The sequence below is a fragment of the Oryx dammah genome, unplaced genomic scaffold (genome assembly GCF_014754425.2).
Source record: "Oryx dammah isolate SB20612 unplaced genomic scaffold, SCBI_Odam_1.1 HiC_scaffold_2, whole genome shotgun sequence".
Lineage (NCBI taxonomy): Eukaryota > Metazoa > Chordata > Mammalia > Artiodactyla > Bovidae > Oryx > Oryx dammah.
The window spans coordinates 97,221,340-97,244,412 of NW_024070186.1; the positions used below are offsets into that span (position 1 = coordinate 97,221,340).

Genomic DNA, 23,073 nt, shown 5'->3' on the forward strand with positions numbered 1-23,073 from the left:
TAAAAGGAGAGGTGATTAATAATGGTTTAAGATGTCATAAAATATTTTTCCTTGAATTTCTGTCTAACTAGGACTTGCAGTTTAATTCCACTGAAGTCTAATTCAAGTTCTGCAAACTTAGATATATAAATATCATCTTATATTCTTCTGAAACCGCTTACAGTATTTTCTAGGATTACATACTAACTATAATCTCCAAAACTGTGAATGACCAGTGAGACAATGAAAAAGGACTGGACTGCATTCAAATTCTTTTTGTGGGGGTGGGGTGGAATTCAATTGCGCTTTGAATCTGGAAGGCTGAACCATGGGTCTTAGAATCCAAGGTTGCTGTTGAGGAAATAGTGAGAATTAGCTAGAAAGGTTTTCAAGAAAGAGTAAATTCAGTTAACTTGCTATGGCTAAATATTTCAAACCTGAAAATTTTCAGGCTTCCAGACTTGTTCTGATCTCAGTCAGGCACTGGCAATCAGGAAAAGCGCTCATTTTGTAGTACACCAAGCTACTGCCACTCCCCTAGATAAAACTGCAAAATATCGTATGGCCCCTTGCCTACAAGGACTTCCCTGGTAGCTCAGCAGGTAAAAAATCTGTCTGCAATACAGGAGACCCCAGTCTGATTCCTGGGTTGGAAAGACCCCCTGGAGAAGGGAAAGGCTACCCACTCCAGTGTTCGTGGGCTTCCCTTGTGGCTCAGCTGGTAAAGAACCAGCCTGCAATGAGGAAGACCTGGCTTCTACCCCTGGGTTGTTAAGATCCCCTGGAGAAGGGAAAGGCTACCTGCTCCAGTATTCTGACCTGGAGAATCCCATGGACTCTATAATCCAAGGGGTCTCAAAGAGTCGGACACAACTGAGTGACTTTCACTTCACTATTGCCCACAAATGAAAGCCTTACCCTACCACCTCCAGCCCCACTGTATCCAAATTTCCCTTTTCCCACCCTGAGCTATTTGTTCATTCCTAGATTGCCCATATCAGTTAAGTGTTGATCAGATTCTAGGACATAAAATTAACTAACAGTAAGGTGTGAATGAGGTTTACTGGTTCACAAGGAAGATTTGCATTTTAAAAGAGGAATTTGTTAAACACAGATGAACTTCTAATAGATGGAATGTGTAAGAGAGATTTTTTTCTCTAAGGGTTGGGAAGATTTCCAGAGCTCTTTATCAGTTCAGGGGTATCAAGTACAGCCTTGACATTCCACTTCCATCTACAAGCTCTTGCCATTCACACCTCTATTTATCCTACCAGTAACCTTTGCAGATAGTACCTATTTAAAACAGAATTATTAGAGAGTTGCTTGATAGAACTTTATATAAACCTGAAGGTTCTTGGGCCTCCAATTAGGTACTGCTACTGCTACTGCTAAGTCACTTCAGTCGTGTCTGACTCTGTGCAACCCCATAGACAGCAGCCCACCAGGCTCCCCCGTCCCTGAGATTCTCCAGGCAAGAACACCGGAGTGGGTTGCCATTTCCTTCTCCAATGCATTGAAGTGAAAAGTGAAATTAGGTACTAGAGCCCTAAATTTCACAGTAGTCCATTTAAACAGACAAAAATGTCATACATTAAAAGATTAACTCTCCATTAGGTGTATTTATATATTTAATTATTTAAATAAAGAAGAATTTGTAAGGAGTTTCCTATAATTACTAAAAGAAATAAATGGTTATTTTTTAATTGAGGGAAAGGTTCAGATCAGTTTCGTTTATTCGCTCAGTTGTGTCCGACTCTTTGCAACCCCATGAATCGCAGCACGCCAGGCCTCCGTGTCCATCACCAACTCCTGGAGTTCACTCAGACTCACGTCCATCGAGTCAGTGATGCCATCCAGCCGTCTCATCCTCTGTTGTCCCCTTCTCTTCCTGTCCCCAATCCCTCCCAGCATCAGAGTCTTTTCCAATAAGTCAACTCTTCTCATGAGGTGGCCAAAGTACTGGAGTTTCAGCTTTAGCATCATTCCTTCCAAAGAAATCCCAGGGCTGATCTCCTTCAGAATGGACTGGTTGGATCTCCTTGTAGTCCAAGGGACTCTCAAGAGTCTTCTCCAACACCACAGTTCAAAAGCATCAATTCTTCGGCACTCAGCTTTCTTCACAGTCCAACTCTCACATCCATACATGACCATTGGAAAAACCATAGCCTTGACTAGACAGACCTTTGTTGGCAAAGTAATGTCTCTGCTCTTGAATATGATATCTAGGTTGGTCATAACTTTTCTTCCAAGGAGTAAGCGTCTTTTAATTTCATGGCTGCAGTCACCATCTGAAGTGATTTTGGAGCCCAACAAATAAAGTCTGCCACTGTTTCCACTGTTTCCCCATCTATTTCCCATGAAGTGATGGGACCAGATGCCATAATCTTCGTTTTCTGAATGTTGAGCTTTAAGCCAACTTTTTCACTCTCCTCTTTCACTTTCATCAAGAGGCTTTTTAGTTCCTCTTCACTTTCTGCCATAAGGGTGGTATCATCTGCATAGCTGAGGTTATTGATATTTCTCCTGACAATCTTGATTCCAGCTTGTGTTTCTTCCAGTCCAGCATTTCAAATGATGTACTCTGCATAGAAGTTAAATAAGCAGGGTGACTATACAGCCTTGACATACTCCTTTTCCTATTTGGAACCAGTCTGTTGTTGCATGTCCAGTTCTAACTGTTGCTTCCTGACCTGCATACAGGTTTCTCAAGAGGCAGGTCAGGTGGTCTGTGTTCCCATCTCTTTCAGAATTTTCCACAGTTTATTGTGATCCACACAGTCAAAGGCTTTGGCATAGTCAATAAAGCAGAAATAGATGTTTTTCTGGAACTCTTTTTTGCTTTTTCCATGATCCAGCGGATGTGACAATTTGATCTCTGGTCCTCTGCCTTTTCTAAAACCAGCTTGAACATCTGGAAGTTCACGGTTCACATATTGCTGAAGCTGGCTTGGAGAATTTTGAGCATTACTTTACTAGCATGTGAGATGAGTGCAATTGTATGGTAGTTTGAGCACTCTTTGGCATTGCCTTTCTTTGGGATTGGAATGAAAACTGACCTTTTCCAATCCTGTGGCCACTGCTGAGTTTTCCACATTTGCTGACATATTGACTACAGCACTTTCACAGCATCATCGAGACCTTTTCAAAATAAAATCATTTAATTACATAAATATAGAGGAAAAACTAAAAAAAAAAACTTTCCATATAATTTTAATGTCAGATAGATCAAGAGAATTAACTCTGAACACTTAGAATTTTTTCTGGGCCGAAGAATTTAATATTTCAGAGAAGAAAGAGGGGACTCAACCACACGAAGAAAGAGGAACATATCAGTAGGGATCCAGGAATCTCTTTAAAATGTGATGAACAAAGAGAACATTGCTCTGCTCCACAAACTAATTCTTTCTCTAGCTCCCCTAGCTCCCATTTTGAAGAAAGATTATCTGTACCAGGTGACTTCTCTTGTGGCTCAGCTGGTAAAGAATCTGCCTGCAGTGCAGGAGACCTGGTTCAGTCCCTGGGTTGGGAAGATCTCCTCCAAAAGGGAAAGGCTACCCACTCCAGTATTCTGATCTAGAGAATTCCATGGGTCCATGGGGTCGCAAAGAGTTGGACACTACTAAGCAACTTTCACTTTCACTTATCTGTATCAGAAACTCATGAAACCACTAACAAAACTTTTGATCAGAGTTGTACACTTGAAATTTCAGGCTTTCATTCTCTGGCCTCTGTGCACAGGGTCCGTCATCTTTCCCCCTTAGATCTCTGCAGGCCATCAAAGTCCACACACAGGTATTACCCAGAAATGTGAGGAAGCCATAATTCTAGAGACAGACTCCTGTTCCCACATGGGTGACTCAATCTTCATTGTTGTGGACAATTTTTCTGAAGCCCATCCAAAAACTGTCTTTACTATAAAAAGAATAAGAACTACTTTGAAATCATTTCAGGTTTTTATAGACTGTATAGCTCTTTCACTTCTGATTTTTAAAATGCCCTTAAAGGTGGCTTAGAAGGGATTAATAATGATGATGCTCACAGAGATCATTTGAATTTGACAACTGAGCAAATAGTTGAATTAGGATTCAAATCCTAGAGTTAAAGAATTGTTTTCAGATCTGTGCTTTTTTCATTAGAACAAATTTTAGGGGCAGATATACCTTCTTGCATGAAATAGGGGTAAGCCACCCCAGTACTGCCTAAAATTAGTTATGGTAAATAATCCATAAAAATATGACTTTCCAAAATTATTCTTATCTTAAACTTGCATATCATAAAATCTCTCTGGTTGAAGCATTGGGATTAAAGTAATCAAGTTTTATTTTAATAGTTTATCTCTTTCACTTTACAGAAGTGGACCAATAGTGACTATTTTAATTTGCCCTAAAGACAATCATTATGACTATCAATGATATTATAAGTAATTTTTTTAAAGCTTATGTGTAGGGTAACCCCATAATTTATCATCCAAATGAGGGCACTTTTGAGAGTGAACGTGGTCACTGTTCCACTGAAACTATCCTAAGTAAATGGAGAGATATGATTACTCAACTTATAGGACATAATTCTTGGTTCCAGAGTAATGCATTTTGAATGAACAAAGCCCAGAAGAATGAAAATCTATATACATATACCTTACCAGTAAGTTGCCCTGAATCCCAGTTCTCATGAAGTATTCCCCGGTAAAACTTAGTCACTTTCAGAGGGGTCTAACAGGCATTAAACAAACATTTGAAATGTCAAGAGGGAAGAATCTATCCAATAGATAAATTTTTACATTTCATCAAAATAATATTATATAATACTACATTTTTCAGTCTCTAAGTCATGTCTGACTCTTTGCCACCCCATGGACCATGCCAGGCTCCTCTGTCCTCTGTTTCCTGGAGTTTGCTCAGATTCATGTCCATTGAGTCAACGATGCTGTCTAACCATCTCATCCACTGTCACTCTCTTCTCCTTTGCTTGGTTTGATCTCCTTTATATACTACTACATTAGTCATTGGTAAAGTAATTAAACTGCTAAGCAAAGGATTTTTATATACAAAAATGAAATTTGATAATGTAGGACTGTATTTAATCTTAAAATATCCTCATGACTGACACAAAAATGAATTTTATTTTGAAGAAAATATACTATTTAGAGAATGTATTGCTATATAGCATGCATGCAACATGCTGTCTTTCCATTTTGCCAATAAATTGCTATACTGAACAGTGACCCTCAGAGAATTGGTGTGCTTAACAGAATAACAGTGTCAGAAACTGAGAGAATTTGGTAACTATTTCTAACTGTTGCTGAGTTGTTTGGAAATTCTTCAGATGAAATTACATTGGTCCACCAGGGATTCCCTGGTGGCTCAGACGGTGAAGAATCCATCTGCAGTGTGAGAGACCTGGGTTCGATCCCCGGATTGGGAAGATCCCCTGAAGGAGGGCATGGCAACCCACTCCAATATTCTTGCCTGGAGAATCTCCATGGACAGGAGCCTGGCAGGCTACAGTCCATGGGGTCCCAAAGAGTTGGACACGACTGAGCAACTAAGCAAAACAATACCTTGCTGAAGAAGTATTTTCCTGGTCTGTATGAAGTTCAGGTTGACTTGATTAAGTTCATGGGAAAATGTCAATTTTCTTACAATTTAAACTTTTAATTTGAGGTAGAAAGTTTCCCTTTTGGACAAAAAGTTGCAGCCTGGAAGTGGTACAATGTGTTGGGGGGGTGGGGAAGTAATGAAACTTTGTTGTGGACTAGTTCACAAAGGAATACAAGATGTATTACATAATGCAGCCCTTTGTTTGTGGAGCTTCTGACAGAATCCTGCAGTTTTAGTTCAGTTTTAGCTTGAACTGAAAACTGCCACCAAAGTCCTCCCAAACTCCAGGCAGCTCTGAGTCTTTTTCCCCACCTCCTGCCATGATTACTCTGGCTTCTGATTAAATCACACCTTATATTTAAGGTCACTAACCTAAAACGACCCAAAGCTACTTATTTCTCTCAACAGTTCCCCATTATTTGTAATACTTGGAATACTTGAAAATAGTTTCTGTCCTAACTTATGTAGCCTTTTCTCCCAAAGCAAATGCTCTAAAAGTTTCCTCATTCATAGGTTCAAACGTCAGGTGAAAGATTTTAGAAACTAGTTAGCACTCTAAGGAGTCTGGAGCATTTGCATGAGTCGCAACCGTGCTACCTGAGGGACAGAGAAAATGTCTTGTTGGTGCTATTTAACAAGTGCCGGCTCCTCACTTAGTTTTAACAGAATCAGAACTGCATTGCATTGTCTTCTCTATATTTAATAGAAATCTTATTTGTATCATCTCTTCTTTAAAATATCCATGCCTTTGGGACTTAGTCTAATGTCTTCTTTCTTACTTAAAATATATTTCTACTATTTTTAGAAAACTTTTACAAGTTTGTTTTTATTTTATTACTAACTGAACTAGGTTGTAAAAAATTCTCGACATAGAACTTCTTATTTTTGACTCAGTTTTTTCTGTTTTGACCTGGTTTAATCCTCCTTTCTCAATACAGATTTCCCCTTTGCTTTCAGAGTGAGCATTTCATTACATTTATTGAATGTCTAGTATATATAATCAAGATATGAAGCCAGTGAATATTTATTACATACCAAGAATGTGACTGATGATTACCATCTAATTAGGAAGAACAGTTTGGATAATTCAACTTATGAAAGTTATTTCTTGGTTAGAAATGTGTTCTGTAGAAAAAATTCTGACCTGAGTGTCTTAAACAAATAGGGGTTTGTGCTTCTCACATAACAAGTCCAGAGGTAAAGAGCTGCTGGTATGTGATAAAGTGAGGGCCAACATCTCTGTGTTTCTCTTTGCTTTTTTATTTCTTATTTCATGTTTGTTGCTTTATGGTCAGAAAACAGCTGCTGCAGCTAGAAGTGTAATGTCCATATTCAAAGGAAGAAGAGGTGAGCAGAAGGATTGTTTTTTACCTCTATCAGAAGAGAAAAAACTTTCTCAGAAACCAGCTTCTCAAGCAGATTGCCACATAGATCTTATTGACTAAAACTGGGTCCCAAGGCCCCCCTTGGTTGCTAGGGAGGCAAGGAAATCAGGGAACAGATTTGTCATAATTGGCTTAGAAATATCATAACTCATCATTCAGGACTGAGCACACTGCCACTTTGAACAAAATAGGAGTCTGTAGGTAGGAAGAAATTGGGGAATGGATATTGAGTAGGCAATAGTGTCTATTCTAGCTGTAGCAGTCTAAAAAGGAAGAAAAAAGAGAATTAATGTGGACCACAAAAACTGGGAAACAATTTATAGACATGATAGAACATAACCTAGGCTATGAGGTAGTTAAAGCAATTAGATTGATAAAAGAACGACAATAGGACACTCCAACTAAGAGAAGAAAAGCTTTAAGAAGGGAACATATGCTATTTATAGGAAGTAGACACTGCATTGTGAATTCCTTAATTCTTTGAAGGCAGGAAGTAAGGCTTATTCCTATTTATTTTCCTAGTGTCTCACACATAATAGATGCTTATTGAATCATAGTAAATGAATGCATAATACTCCAACCCAGAAGTCCAGACATGATTTAATAAATCATGGAGATAATAGAATAGAAAATTAAAATTTAAGACTCCCTTGGCAATGACAAGAAAAGGGAAATACTAATATAGTGTGGCTACACTCTGGAATACTTGCTGGGTAGTACTGGAACCTGGGACATCTAAGGAAGTAGAGCAAGAAATGGAGGCTGAAATATCAAGTTAGTAATTTGAACTTTATCTGTAAAAACCTGATTATGTTTCCAGAGTAAAGTTTGGGTAATATACAAATGTTAGCCTCCAGCAGGCCCTCCAGGTATTGGAAGCATCGAGTCTGTTGCTGTCACTTGTCCCCTTTTTCTTCAAGTTCTTCTCTGTAACCTTCAGAGATTTCTACTGTGAAAGGAGCTCTGGAAAAATGTGAAGTGGTTCATGGGAGATTCCTAGATGCCTGCTTTATAATAATCGACATTTTACTTTTGTCCAGTTTCTATTCTATGCCAGTCTCCCCGCTGCAGTTTTTAGGAGATCGTTAAAATACCTGACTCCAAATTGTTTATATTCTAACCAAGAATTTAAATCTCTTGATTGTTTTAAGTGAAGAAAAAGAAATTTAATACTGTTCACAAAAATTAAGTTGGTCAAAAGGATAATCTGACTGGCTTTTATTGTTATGGGACAAATTCAACCAGACAACTCAGGCAAGAGTCGACAGACTTGTTTCTGCAAATACCAAATGAGTAACTTCCACTAAAGGGAAATTATCTTTCTCATAGTCTTGCTCACTTTCTATTTAACCACGGATAAACTGTCTTGTCCTACTTTGTTTCCTGAACCCTAGAATTTAAATTTGGCTTACCATCTACAATATTGCTAAGTAGTAAACTGAAATAATAAATGAAAGTAATTTAATTTTTGAATTGCACATCCATAAATCCCACATAATTTCAATGATTTGCAACTCCTTTTTGTTTTCAAGACCTTAACTTTACACAAAAAAATATGCCAGTGGAGTGGGGTTAGGCATAGTATTAAAATGTGCCAACTTAGTAATGGCATTTCTAACATACTTACGGTCTATGGCCATTTGGTGAAGTTTACTTAATGCTTTAGGCTTCAGCCCCCTTGGTTAGATTAGAACGCGTGTGTGTGCTAAGTCACTTCAGTCGTGTCTGACTCTTTGCAACCCCATGGACTGTAGTCCACCACGCTCCTCTGTCCATGGGATTCTCCAGGCAAGAATGCTGGAGTGGGTTGCCATGCCCTCCTCCAGGGGATCTTCCTGACCCAGGGATCAAATCCAGGTCTCCTAACATTTCCTGCATTGGCAGGTGGGTGCTAGCACCAGCTGGGAAGCCCTAGATTAGAATATTTCAGGCTATTTAAGCTGAAGAGTACTTTTTATTTTGACAAAAAAATTTTTTTTAATTGATTGAGTTATATATTTCCAGTGACAGATCTTTAACTATTCCTAAGACTTAACATTATTAATATTGCACTTGAATAAGTCACTCCGTTTATCTGAGCATCAGTTTTCTCATCAAAATGAGGCAACTGGACTTACATGATCTCTAGCTATTTTCAGCTCTGAAATTGTATGATTTCATTTTCCAATTCAATTCAACAAACATTAATGAAGTACTTATATAATGCAAATCAACATGGTAGAGCCCAGATGGATACAGAGATAAATAACATGATTGTTTCATGCAAGGAGTTTGCAATTGGCTTCATTCAAGATTGAGGTGTATATTTCTCAACATGTCCTACCTCCTCGTGTTTGGGATGTCATTTATGAATGAAAGCATATAATTTATTACCAAAGGGGAGGAAATTCATTCATTTGTTTATGTTTCTCATATCTGAATTTGGATAAATTAAAAAGGGGTCTGAACTATTATTTTAATTATGTTGTGCAATTGTATCCTACCCTCATTGCAGAGAATTTGGAGCCTTCCAGACCATTATCACATCCATCCCTAAAGAAGTCCAATGAAAATAGAAAGCAGTAAATATAGTTATCCATATTTTAATGATTAGAAAAATGGACCCTAGATTTCCTGGAGATATAATGAGCAAGTGAGCAGGCAAAAAATCTAGGAACCCTCACCCTAGGACTGCATAACCAGCTTCCCTTGTGAGTGACAGTTTCTTTTAGCAGATCCTGCAAAGCCTGATTGCTAACCTGTCTTCCACACCTGATCCTTCCTTATTCTTTATCTAAACAGCAGAGCTTAGTCACTGATGATTTCAGATGTATCACCAGGAAAAAATAAAGGAGTATAGTGGAAGAGTGGAACGTATACAACAACAGATGTGACATGCAAGCTGTGATATAGTGATATAATGTTCCAGTCTTCAGTTTGCATTAAAATTAGAAGTGAAGAAAAGTTGAGGACTCAGTCAATCTGATCCATAAGCATTTGTCTGTAGGCCCAGCAGCCATAAAGAAACCTGTGTCACTCTAAACATGCCACCCTGGAAACTCTGTCTCAGTCCTTAGCATTACTAGAATTTTCCTAACCTGCTTTTGAGGGAAGTTAAGAACATAATGAATTTTCTTCTTTTTTACAAATTCTGCAAGCAGCTCCTTGGAAACAGTTGATTATATTTCCTTCTTTACCTAAATCTTCCTAGGTAGTAAAAAAGTCATATCCGTGTTTCGTCTCATGGTTTCCTTAGTCAAAAATTTGCATCCAAGGCCTAGGAAAATGTTTGGTCTTCACGATTGAATGTTTAAACAGGTGCACACTTCACTGGTCTGGCTAAGGAAAGGTAGTCTCCTCCTTTCGGAAACCGTGACGTTAAGAGAAAGATTCTCATGCCAGCTTTTATGAATGTCTGTGAAGGAGAGTCAGGTAATTCTTAAGACTTATTACCTGGGTTACCAACCCACTTGCATCCCTCCTATTTTGTGTTCTCATGAAGAAATTGATTTAATAGATTCAAGATATTATTAAATACATTCTGCATTAATATTATATGTCCTCTTTGAATCCAAGTGGCAATACAATAGAATTTCATTTTATAAATAACACCTTTCAAGCTAACACCACAGGGCACAGTACAAAAGAATCAAAATAGAACACAAATGCTGTAATCAAATGCAGACCCCAGGAAGGCTGATTAAAAAGGCATGTTGCTAGTAAGAGCAGCCGACAGGGTAAATATAGTGGGTCAGAGCAGAACAGCCAACTGAACAGAAGGGCACACTGAAATAAAATGGACTTGCCTGCCTGATTCACATGGACTTATGATTCTCCTTTGTCATCATTTCCTTTTGGACTCAACAATTGCAGGGGAGAGGTGTGCATATCTGTTTGCTGGGGAGATGGGGATCAAATGTATGTAAGGTCATTAGGTTTATCCTCACACACAACACACAAAAAAAAATCCTAAAGACAATCACTTGTCTAAAATCCTAAAGCAATGCCTACAGTATGATTGTGAGACAGCCCAATAGGGCTGGCTTTGCTTGATAATCCCACTGGTTTTCAGAAAACACGATTGAAGGAAGCCAGTAGATCCTTCCCATAATAGTGAGAGCAGATAGTACTGCTATGACCAGGCATCAGTAGAAACAGACAAATGGGTGAGACAGGTGCTTTGTGGCCTTAGTCTTGAGCCAGTCTCCTCTCCATAGCACTCGCTCCTCACCCAATTGTTTTCTGTGCTCTCAGCCTCTTGCTACCACACAACCCTTTCTAATGTCAAGGGTTTGTGTTTTTAAACCCTACCTCTAGGTATAGAATAAACAGTTCTGCCCTCTTCTAAAACGAAGAAAAGAATTAGGTGAAAACAGTTGAGATATTTAAGTATACCTCCCCATCCATATGTAAAATCAGTTCTGTCAGTGATCACTGTATACCTTAAGGAATGCTTCCCATTGGTCATTTACTTAAGCTTTTCTATATAATATTGAAGGTAGAACAATATAGGACAAGACTCACAGGGAAAATTTCCTACTAAATATATGATACATTTTTCTAAAATACAGCAACCCATAGTTAACAGCCTCCCCCAGAATGAATCATAGAACAGCAAATATGGGTTCTAGAGTCAATAAAAAGAAAAGGAGAGAGAAAGGAGAGAGAATAGTTGAGCTCATTTTTACCACTCTTGAAGCTGTGGATTGTTCATAATGACTCTCTTGATTTACCCACTTAGTTGAAATTCTGGACCGGGATCACCAATGCATAAATCTAGGTCAATAGTTTAGTATTTCTTTACATTTTTCCTAATCTGTTAACTGTAAACAGTTGAAACATATGTGGGCAGCATTTGGGGCTTACCCAGTGGTTTAGCAGTTAAGACTCTTCCTGCAGTCCAAGAGACACAGGAGACGTGAGTTCAGTCCCTGAGTCAGGCAGATCCCGTGGAGGAGGGCATGGCAATCCACTCTAGTCTTCTTGCTGGGGAAATCCCATGGACAGAGGAGCCTGGTGGGCTATAGTCCTCGGGGTCACAAACAGCCCGCATGACTGAGAGACTGAGACTGAGCACTCACTGACAGCATTTCGGTGGTGGGCAGGGGGGGTCGTTATGCAATTACTAGTAGTGCCACTCTTATTCAATGGAATATTATTGTCCTTAATTCTGACAATACGTATTTAATTATACAGAGTCAGTGTATTAGCAAATGTAAACAACTCTAGTTAGTAGTATAGTAAGAGAACACTGGATTGTAATCTCCAAAGTGAGTTATTTCATAAAGTGTATAATCTAATAATTCTGTCTGTTATCCATAATTCACCCTTCCTTGCCTGCTCAACAAAAATGTATCTGGCTCCTTTAACTATTTCCCTTTCCTATCTGTGTGTGTATGCACTTTGCCAGTGAGGATTCAGAGAGACATTATAGCAGGAAGAGGATTTCCTTCCAGGTTGCCTGTACATTTTCAGCAGGCTCCTGCACCGTGCATGGTTCTCTAGGGCCTGGCTCCTGCGGCACACACTTCTGCCCTGTTGCCCAGCAGCTGAAGTTCAGGTAGTTTCTCCAGTGTCCAGCAGCTACCTCCATTACCCACCACACATGCACACACACACATGCACACATTGGGTGGTGGTTTACATGCTAGTGTGCCTCAGGTGAAACAGCCTCCCTGTGAACAATTTCCCGGACACCCTAGAACATAGATTTCCAGCCAGTGTTTCTGACACGCTTCTCCAGCAGGTTCTCTGCCGTTCATTCATTGGCTGGGTCTTGTCCAACAATGGGCTCCCCTGGTGGTTCAGTCAGTAAAGAATCTGCCTGCAATGCACGACACCCAGGTTTGATCCCTGGGTCAGGAAGATCCACTGGAGAAGGGAATTTTTACCCACTCCAGTATTCTTGCCTGGAGAACTCCATGGACAGAAGAATCTGGCAGGCTACAGTCCATGAGATTGCAAAGAATCAGACACAACTGAATGACTAACACTTTCACTTTGCCCAGCAAAGACTGGATCCTGGTCCAGAGGTGTAAGGGACTCTTGATCGGGCGCTCTCTATCAGCCTTAGAAGTTATGGCTCCTCTTTATATTTGCTTGTTCTTATATAATTTCAGTTCAGTTCAATTCAACTCAGTTGCTGAGTCATGTCCAACTCTTTTCAACCCCATGAACCACAGCATGCCAGGCCTCCCTGTCCATCACCAACTTCTGGAGTCTGCTCAAACTCATGTCCACTGAGTCAGTGATGCCATCTAACCATCTTGTCCTCTGTCGTCCCCTTCTCCTCCTGCCTTCAATCTTTCCCAGCATCAGGGTCTTTTCAATGAGTCAGCTCTTCGCATCAGGTGGCTAAAATATTGGAGTTTCAACTTCAATATCAGTCCTTCCAATGAACATGCAGGACTGATTTCCTTTAGGATGGACTGTTTGGATCTCCTTGCAGTCTAAAAGACTCTCAAGAGTCTTTTCCAACACCACAGTTCAAAAGCATCAATTCTTCTGCGCTCAGCTTTCTGTATAGTCCAACTCTCACATCCATATATGATTACTGGAAAAACCATAGTCTTGACTAGACAGACCTTTGTTGACAAAGTAATGTCTCTGCTTTTTAATATGCTGTCTAGGTTGGTCGTAACTTTTCTTCCAAGGAGTAAGCATCTTTTAATTTCATGGCTGCAATCACCATCTGAAGTGATTTTGAAGCCCAGAAAAATAAACTCAGCCACTGTTTCCACTGTTTCCCATCTGTTTGCCATGAAGTAATGGGACCGGATGCCATAATCTTCGTTTTCTGAATGTTGAGCTTTAAGTCAACTTTTTCAATCTCTTTCACTTTCATCAAGAGGCTCTTTAGTTCTTCTTTACTTTCTGCCATAAGGGTGGTGTTATCTGCAAATCTGAGGTTATTGATATTTCTCCCGGCAATCTTGATTCCAGCTTGTGTTTCTTCCAGTCCAGTGTTTCTCATGATGTACTCTGCATAGAAGTTAAATAAGCAGGGTGACAATATACAGCCTTGTCATATTCTTTTTCCTATTTGGAACCATTCTGTTGTTGCATGTCCAATTCTAACTGTTGCTTCCTGACCTGCATACAGGTTTCTCAAGAGGCAGGTTAGCTGGTCTGGTATTCCCATTTCTTTCAGAATTTTCCACAGTTTATTGTGATCCACACAGTCAAAGGCTTTGGCATAGTCAATAAAGCAGAAATAGATGTTTTTCTGGAACTCTCTTGCTCATTCAGTGATCCAGCGGAATTTGGCAATTTGATCTCTGGTTCCTCTGCCTTTTCTAAAACCAGCTTGAACATCTGGAAGTTCACGGTTCACATATTGCTAAAGCCTAGCTTGGAGAATTTTGAGCATTACTTTACTAGCGTGTGAGATGAGTGCAATTGTGCAGTAGTTTGAGCATTCTTTGGCATTGCCTTTCTTTGGGATTGGAATGAAAACTGACCTTTTCCAGTCCTGTGGCCACTGCTGAGTTTTCCACATTTGCTGGCATATTGACTACAGCACTTTCACAGCATCATCTCTCAGGATTTGAAATAGCTCAACTGGAATTCCATCACCTCCACTAGCTTTGTTTATAGGGATGCTTCCTAAGGCCCATTTGACTTCACATTCCAAGTTGTCTGGCTCTAAGTGAGTGATCACACCATCATGATTATCTGGGTCATGAAGATCTTTTTTGTATTGTTCTTCTGTGTATTCTTGCCACCTCTTCTTAATATCTTCTGCTTCTGTTAAGTCCATACCATTTCTGTCCTTTATTGAGCCCATCTTATATAATTTACAGTTGTCTTATCATTAGTCACTCCCTCATTACTCCAAACCTCTGTTACAGTTAATAATTCTTCATATTAAACTTCTCCTCTTCAAATTACTGTGTGGTTTCTATTTCCTGATGGACCACGACTGCTCCATGACTAAAGGTTGAAATAATCTGTATTGTTTGGGAGTAGGTAGCAGTAAATCATCTCTTTATGGAATGGATTAGCATTAGTATGATGGGCCTTATCCCAGCTTCGCTGTTAGAAGAACAAAGAGTTTTGAGAATTTGATGCTAGATTGAAAAGTGACTTAAGAATATGACGCTGTGTACTATTTTTAACTGTACATATGGTTTTAAGGATCTGATTTTAAAATATTTTACTTGATCTCACTGAGAGTTTTGTAAAATGTAAACTGTAGAAAGGCAGACAACAAAAGCCTGGACTCAAAAGTAATTTGTTGGCCTTGAAAAGATGTTGCAAAATAATAACACTATAATGTGAATATTTAGATTAGTAATGCTAGGGAAATAATGGTTCCCATGGTTTTTTGAGAACTCATAGCAACAGGAGTAGATGGGGCTTCCCTGGTGGCTCAGAGGGTAAAGAATCTGCCTGCAGTACAGGAGATGAGAGTTCTGTCCCTGAGTCGGGAAGGTCCCCTGGAGAAGGGAATGGCTACCCACTCCAGTATTCTTGCCTGGAGAATTCCACGGACAGAGGAGCCTCGAAGACTACAGTCCATGGGGTTGCAAAGAGCAGGACACAACTGAGCGACTAACACACACACACACAGAGTTATTATCCTTATTTTACAAATAGAGGTTCTCAAAGGTTAAGGAACTGACCTAACATGCTTTGTGTAGTACATCTCAGGGCAAGGTTTTGAGCTTAGATCTGACTGTGAAGCCTGACTCCAAACCATTGCCCTCTGCTTTCAGAACACTAATACTGAAATAAATAGCAAGCTACCTGGGAGAGCAAACACAGAAGACTTGCTTGTGTTGTTTTCATCAAAGATCCAGAAAGAGATACTCTAACATATCCTTAAAATGTATAGCACACTTTGAGATATTTCTGAGACAATCTATTACTCTTACCTAAAAATATATGGACAAGCTGGGTGAACACTGATGATCAAATCCCCAGATCCAAAGTGTTAACTGTGTATCAAAACCCCAGCAGCCTTGATTCAGAGCTGAATTGAAGGCAGATGAAATATTAACAGCAGTTCTAGCAGCACAAAATGAAATATGAGATCCTGTATCAGAAATTATTAGTAACCTGTTAAAAGAAATGCTGAAAAATGGCAGTTACCAAATTAAAACTGGGAAACAGAGCCCAAATGGGAAATTTTGAAAAGTTTGGAGGAAAATAAATGACAGATTGTCCTCTTGGCTCTTATTACTATGCCATCCTAAATCCTGCTTGGCAATACATGGTGGAGGTGAAATAAGAACTGCCTCACTGCCAGTGCTGGTCCTCAAATTTGTAGTTCTAAGTGTCTGTGAGGGTGTCTGCGATTGATTGCAAAAGTAGCTAGAATTTGGTAGCTTTATCTAAATTGGAGAGTCTAGAGACTCTTATTATGAAAGGCTTCCTCTCATTTGTGAATTGGCCCCTTTGCTCCACTTTTGGATGCCTGGCTTCCTCCATGCCGAGCTGCACTAAATGTTTCTACATGGGAAAGCTATTCTCCTTAAATGCTTTCAAATTTAAAGCATCTATTTGGATATGTTCATGTTTATGACTCAAAATATCTAGCATCAAAAAAAAAAAAAAAGAGAGAGAGAGAAAGGTTACAAATACCAAATACTGGGTAGTAAATGAAGGCGATATTTTTCCATCAGTAACTGAGAGCAGAGAAATGACTAGAAGCAGAGTTGCTGAGCAGTTGGTGCCAGAGAGAAAAAGGAAATGAGCTATAGAACCATAGAATCTTCATGTTGGCAGAGACTATGGAGTTCATGCAGTCCAACCCTATCATTTTTCAATGAAGACACTGAGACATGGGGAGTTAAGGGACTTGACTTGCCCTAGACACATAGCTGTTTACTGACAGTCAGGCCAAAAACATTTCCCAACTCCCAGTCTGGAACTCTGTAGTTCAGCATGCTACTGCCATTCTCTACTGAAAATTAACACTAACCCAGCCTGGAACATAGAAGAATTCAGCATCTGTGAGAAGCAAGAAAAATGAATTCTGAGATGAAAATCAGTCCGAGAAAAAAGAGAGGGGAAATGAATGATTCTCTTTCACTGTGATTCTTTGGCCAACTTTTCTAAAGATATTTTATATCAGTTTATTCCTCCATCCCTTTCTACAAAAAAATAATAAAATAATTTGGTTGTAATTCCCCAGGGTTTATATTTACACATTCAGATTTTATTTACTTTGAGAATTCTCCCATGTACAAGTTGTCTTGATTAGTTCGTGTGTGGCATTGCCATTGATTCCTGTTATTTACGTGGGCCTGACTCTTTTTCCTAGCACGTAAATGTGCTTCACAGTCCTTGTAGGGAGAATCTTCTCCCAGGGACACCCTAACTAAGGATCAGATGTAGATTTAAGATGCAAGAATTATATTCTATTAACCTTTGTATTCTGTTAACCTCCTGGAAAGCTTAAGCCATATGTGGGCCTTATAATAAGGCTCATGAGTTAGGTGAAATAATTTTATTTGGAAGCACAGGATACTTTGAAATAAACCAGTAACAAAGGAGAGACAATAAAAATGTTTCCGTAGGATACCCTGTGAAATAGCAGTATGGGTCTTTCAGACAAGTTGAATATGTTTCAGAATAGAGCAACCGGAAATGAGAGAGTCAGACAGTATGATGAAAACTACAGATGGAATGCTTCGCATGGGAAGTGATTATATACAAGAAGAGGGCTCAGGAGCAGGTAGGCGTGGAGTTGGAAAGGAGTGGGTAACTGAAATAAGAGAAGATAATGCTTGACCAGGTCTAGTAAAATATTCCCTGCCACAACCACTGTTCCATGAAGAGACTGAGCCAGGAGGCCTGAATAAGCTAACCTGAAGTTCAGCGTTGCCATTATTGTGGGAGGCAGCAGGCAGAGCACACCCGGATTTGTGTTACACAGTAATCACTGCTGGGTGTCAGCATTCATCAGCCAGATGGTCAGACCCACAATTAATCAATTAGGCTGGGATGATCAACTGGACTAAGTTTTCCCCTTTGGTGAAAAACCCTCATCATGCAGTCAAGGCCAATAGCACTTTTATCCTGTTGCTTTTGGAGATGCTTCTAAAAATCCCTCTTTTTCTTTTTCAGGTTTCTAGTTACTTAGTGTTATTAAGTTCCAAGCTGCTTGGACAATATAGATACCCCAAATCGAGATTTTAACATAATAGGTTTTTAACATCCTCTGTGTTCATACATAATGTTTCAAATCTCCAGATAGAAACAAGCTTTTTGAAGCAACATTCTCTGAGGAATTTACTAGATTTAAGGTCTTCCTATTGGATCCTCTGAATCCATTGCAACGACATTGGAAATGATTCTTTCACTGAGTACTTATGAAGATGACATGTTAATAAGATACAAACAATTAACATTTCATTGAGTATCCAACCTGTGATAGATACTAGCATGATAAGGATCAGCAAACATTGATTCCATCTTTATAATAATTCAAGGTGATAATATTCCATTTCAAAGAAAAGAAAACTGAGGCTAGAAAGTTCATTTTCTTAAGGTTAAGCATTTATCAAAGAGGTGGTAAAATGATTTAATGATCTTTGGAATGAAAACTAAAAAGTTATTCTACATTTTTTTTATACATCTGATGCAACTGTTCATCTTTAGACAATAATAGTTAGGAATATATAGTGGATCCTTATTAGCTCTGTCTAAAGCTCTGGAAAGAGATCTTTTACAAGTGTTTCCCAGCCCTGTTGATGGTGTTCTCTTTTTCCTGCAATTCTTGCTGTATCCCATCTGACTTTTCAAGTTGCTTTCTCCCTTGTTTGGGGGCCATCACCACTATTTGCTGACCATTCTGTCCCCACCTCAGTTTCCTTATCTAGAAACGCTTCCTCTGAGTTTGTTTCCTACACTAAGTCTTTTCTTTATCCATTGACTCATTCAGGCTACTAGCCTCCTCCAAAAAAATGTCTGTTAATTGATTTATTTTTTAGGTTGAACCTGTTTTTTTTTCCTCTGGCTGTTTTATTTTCCTTCTCCTCTTGCTATATAAGAGTACTACTGCACAGGAAGAGGCGTTGGAAAGTCCTGTTGACAAGAAGTGTCACTTGCTGATGGAGGTCCATGCTGACCCCATGGAGCAGAAATACAGACACAATCTCATATTCCCTTTGTGTTTCAACACTGAACTTACTTCTCTCCTTTCTCTTAGCTCTTCTCTACTGCCACCCAAGCTTAACTTGAGTGCTTCTCTTTAACCATTTTGTGACCAGATTTTGTGAGGATGTCATTGATCCAAATGCACATCTTTGAGATATTAGGCTTTTACTTATAATCACATTATTTTATGGAACATGAGGCTTCCTGTTGTGATTTTACTGTAGTGCTTTTCTTTTATTTGTTTTGCTACTTATCAAATAGGGAAAGCAATACCAAAATACCACAGGATAGTGTATAGGTAACTACTTTTTCTTAAATCAAGTTTAGGAGCACATGGAAGAAAAGGTATTACAGAGATCTTAATGAGCATCTTTTCTCCTCCAGGGCTCTCCTGATGCCCTCTTTTTCTGTCTGAGGTACTCTAATTTGTTCTTGCTATGTTTGGTAGGCAGCTGTTCTAAGTTTTTCCCTTGCTGCTCCTTTTTGTACAGTCCTTCAATCTTCACCCCAGAGCTGACGAGGCTCTTTCATTTTGACCTGCAGTATCTCTGTGAATTTCAGAGCTGAGCCCTGCCATCTAAACGGCCTTTCTGCTTCGTTTTGCTCCTGACCTAACGCCCCCCCCACCCCTGCTATTCCAGGCCTGGCCTCTCATGACCAGAGACTGCTGACTCATCCTGGCCTGTGCCAAGCTGTGCAGTCGCTTAGCGATGTGGACAGGAGTCGAAGGACTAGAATGAGATCACTGAGCTCATTTCACTTGTTGCTTACGGTACAGTCCAGCATGAGCTGGAAATGTAGGAACCTCAGCCTCTCGAGCAGAAAGAGTAAGTAGATTAAACACACTGCATCACCAAGCCCTCAACAAGCAATAGTAGGGTGGTGGGCGGGGGCTGGCTTTTTCATGACCGTGTCTGGGGCATTCCGGTTCATCAGGAATGTTCCTTTGTCCTCTCTTCTTCCTCTCCTCCACAATCGCACCCTCCCCCCCTTCCCTGAACTTCCCTTCTGAAAATGTCCGGATGGCACAGCAGTCATCTGGGCAGAAATGAAATTTTGCTAATAAGCAGCCTCCACAAGAAATCCTAGAACAGTGACACTGTTGAAACTGCTTATGTGTCTACTGGGAACTGACATGAACTTCCCAACAGAATTCAAGGAGATGAAAAAAAAAATCTCTTTTTGTTCTCCTTTTCTTTCTGATTCTCTTTTCCTTTCTGTTTTGAGGGAGGTAGTTTCAGGAGAAATGGCTGCATTCTGGTGTGGTGTAAAGTTTTCCGTCGGGAGACAATAATGTACATTCCTCTGGCAGGACGGGATGGGTTTTTTTTTTTTTGTTTCTCTTGCTGTTGTTTATTTATAAGACATTTCCTCTCAGTTAGTGGAAGTTAGATCGTAAGAGGCTCCAGTGATTTTCCTTCCACCTCCCCTCCCTAATTTCTGTGCTTCAGCACTCTGGAACACCGTGAACTCGACGAACTAATCAAAGCAGGGAGCTTAGCAGCCAGGCCTGGACAGCCTCGGGAGTCTGTGCTGATTCTCAGGCGACACTCCTTGGATCAGGAACCACAGTCCTGGTGAGTGGTGAGGTTCCAGAATTTGATGTGTCAAGGATTCTATTCTTGGTGTCTCTGAGGCAGTCAGAAAATAACGAGTGTTTTTTAAATGGAAAAAAAAATGGAATTTTTTTTTTAAGAAAAGCTACCAAACAATCCAACGGCCTGATGAAGATTTTACTATGTACAGCTGAGAGCACTCTATGGACAATGGCTGAGCCTTGAGTCTGTGCTCAGGAGGAGCCTGCAGGCTTAGGCTTCATGCTGCCACCGATGGATGTCAGCCTTGACATGCCTAGCAAACATGCTGGTGGGAGGAGAAAGATAGGTGAGTGAGTGGGGCTGGGAGGTAGCAGATGGGGTTATAGGAGGGGGAAGTGAAAGTGGGATTCAGGATCCGTTTGGAGTTTCTCTCTACCAGCTTTTCGTGCATCTCTCCTCTGCACATTTACATTATGCTCAGAATACGTAACGTACCCAGTTAAGCAAGGAGTAAAAGTGGCTGCGTGGAACAAGAATATTGTTTAATACTGTTCTTCTGAAGATCACTTTGCTAAGAACTGGCTGTTTTTAAATGTTTGGGAAACTTCCCCCACCCAACCTTTGGAAAATATTATTTGTCATACCCTTGTCTTTATTCTTCTGCATTCATGGTATTAAACAGAAGAATGCAAAGGGAATCCTTATTTGGTTCCAGGGAAATTTATCATCATGACACAGGAAAACTAGATGACTGTCCTCACAGTATTAAACCCAAATATAGTATCGTCCTCAATATAAGAGCCTCTGATTGAGTGTGCTCTGAAGTTGTCGAACGAATGAGATGGGGGTGGTGGCACGCTGTGTGATATGAGACTAGCAGAGAAGTCAACAGACTAGCTTCTGGTGCCAATACTTGCCTTCCATGTCCTTGTTAATAATTCACACTCTCCCTGGAAGTGGAGTTTCAGTTGGAACGTGTATTTATCTTTTACCATCAGGTCCCTACTTAGTTGCTTTTTCAGAGGTATTTGATCTCACTGTGTTTTCTTGTATTCTTTCCAATTTTAAGAAGCCAGTGTGTTCCAAAATATTAAGAGTGGAAAAAATAAAAACCAAAAAAACATGGTGGCCATAAAAGCATTTGACTGTGTGGCAGCATCTGAAGTGAATTGCTCTTTGGAGGCAAGGAGGAGTCTTTGATGTCCCCAATATGGTTCTCATAGGCTAAAACTTCCAAGAACCACAACCCAGCCTAAGGGGCACTCACTCGATGTTCTTAAATATTTGGAAAGAGATGCTATTTTATTGTTTTAGTCTTCCTTGCTATTAACACATTGCCAGTAGATTCTTCCTCACAGTTGGAAATGCTGTCGCACTAGTTGATTTTGCACTTAACCAGCTGTGTATTGTGTGTGCCTGTTGTGTGGACTCCTGTCCAAGCTGGTACAATCATTCAGCATATCACATCGATACTTAGCTTTTGGAGTTTTGTTTGCTGCTCTGGGTAATTCAGATTCTTAACCATAGAACTCATGCATGCTCAGTCATGTCCAACTCCTGCAACCCCGTGGACCATAGCCCACCAAGCCGCTCTGTCCATTGGATTTTTCAGGCAAGAAAACTGGAATGGGTTGCCGTTTCTTCCTCCCAGGGGATCTTCGCAACCCAAGTATTGAACCTGTGTCTCCTGCAGCTCTCCTGAATTGGCAGGAGGATGCCTTACCACCTCATGCTTATATAGTCCCATGTTCCCTACAGACACTGACCCCTGCTAACAGCCTCATCGGGCTCTGTCAGTGACCTCTAGAACACAGTCAGCTTACTTTCATGGTTCCTATAGTTTGTGAGGCACATCAAATTCCTGAGCTGTCATTGTGATAGGAAGCAGTCCCAAAGTTTTATTAGTACAAGTATGCTCGAAGTTTGATGGTATTTAATGGAAAACTTGCTTATTTCAGTTAGGCCATGTTAATTATACTACATGTATGTGGAATATTTCTTGGGGATTTTCCATTAGTTCTCTGTTTTTCTGAAGAAAGAAGCTGAAAGGGAAAATAGTGTTAAAATATTTTAAAGTGTGATATATAAATGTAACTCACTTTTATCCATTACTACCAAGACCTATGTGAGGTTGTGCCTTCCACAGTTAACACCCAGGCTCCCAGACTCCTGGGAGAATTGTCCGTTATCTCTGGTAGAGATGATATCTGCTAGGACTGCACTAAGGGTAAGCTGGATAGCTAACATTTAGAAAACGTTTTACTATTGAAATCCTCTGTGCTTGTACACAAAATGTTGTGAGCATATTTAAGCAGAAAGTAGGTAAACACAAATATCTAAGATTATATCCCAAGATGACATTTTAAAAAGGTAACCTGCCAGAGAAATTTTCCTTATTGTTGCCAAGACCTGGAGTTCCACGTGGCTGTGGAAGAAAGAATTCCATGGCTGAGTTAGAGTATTTAAGTTAGAGTTTGATCAGTACACCTT

The 23,073-nt window shown here is 39.8% G+C and overlaps 1 protein-coding gene across 27 annotated transcripts in view; it reads left to right on the forward strand.

Moving 5' to 3' along the window:
• The window catches only part of ZBTB20 (zinc finger and BTB domain containing 20), an 838,376-nt gene that overhangs the window by 519,863 nt on the left and 295,440 nt on the right, over positions 1 to 23,073 (forward strand). For 3 of the 27 annotated variants that reach the window (XM_040224229.1, XM_040224248.1, XM_040224299.1), the window contains exons 1-2: positions 18,897 to 19,872; positions 20,497 to 20,622. The exons of 20 other annotated variants lie outside the window; for them this stretch is intronic. The gene's annotated coding sequence lies outside the window, so the exon portion shown is untranslated. 4 more of the 27 variants (XM_040224254.1, XM_040224348.1, XM_040224238.1 and 1 more) reach the window with 2 other exon arrangements.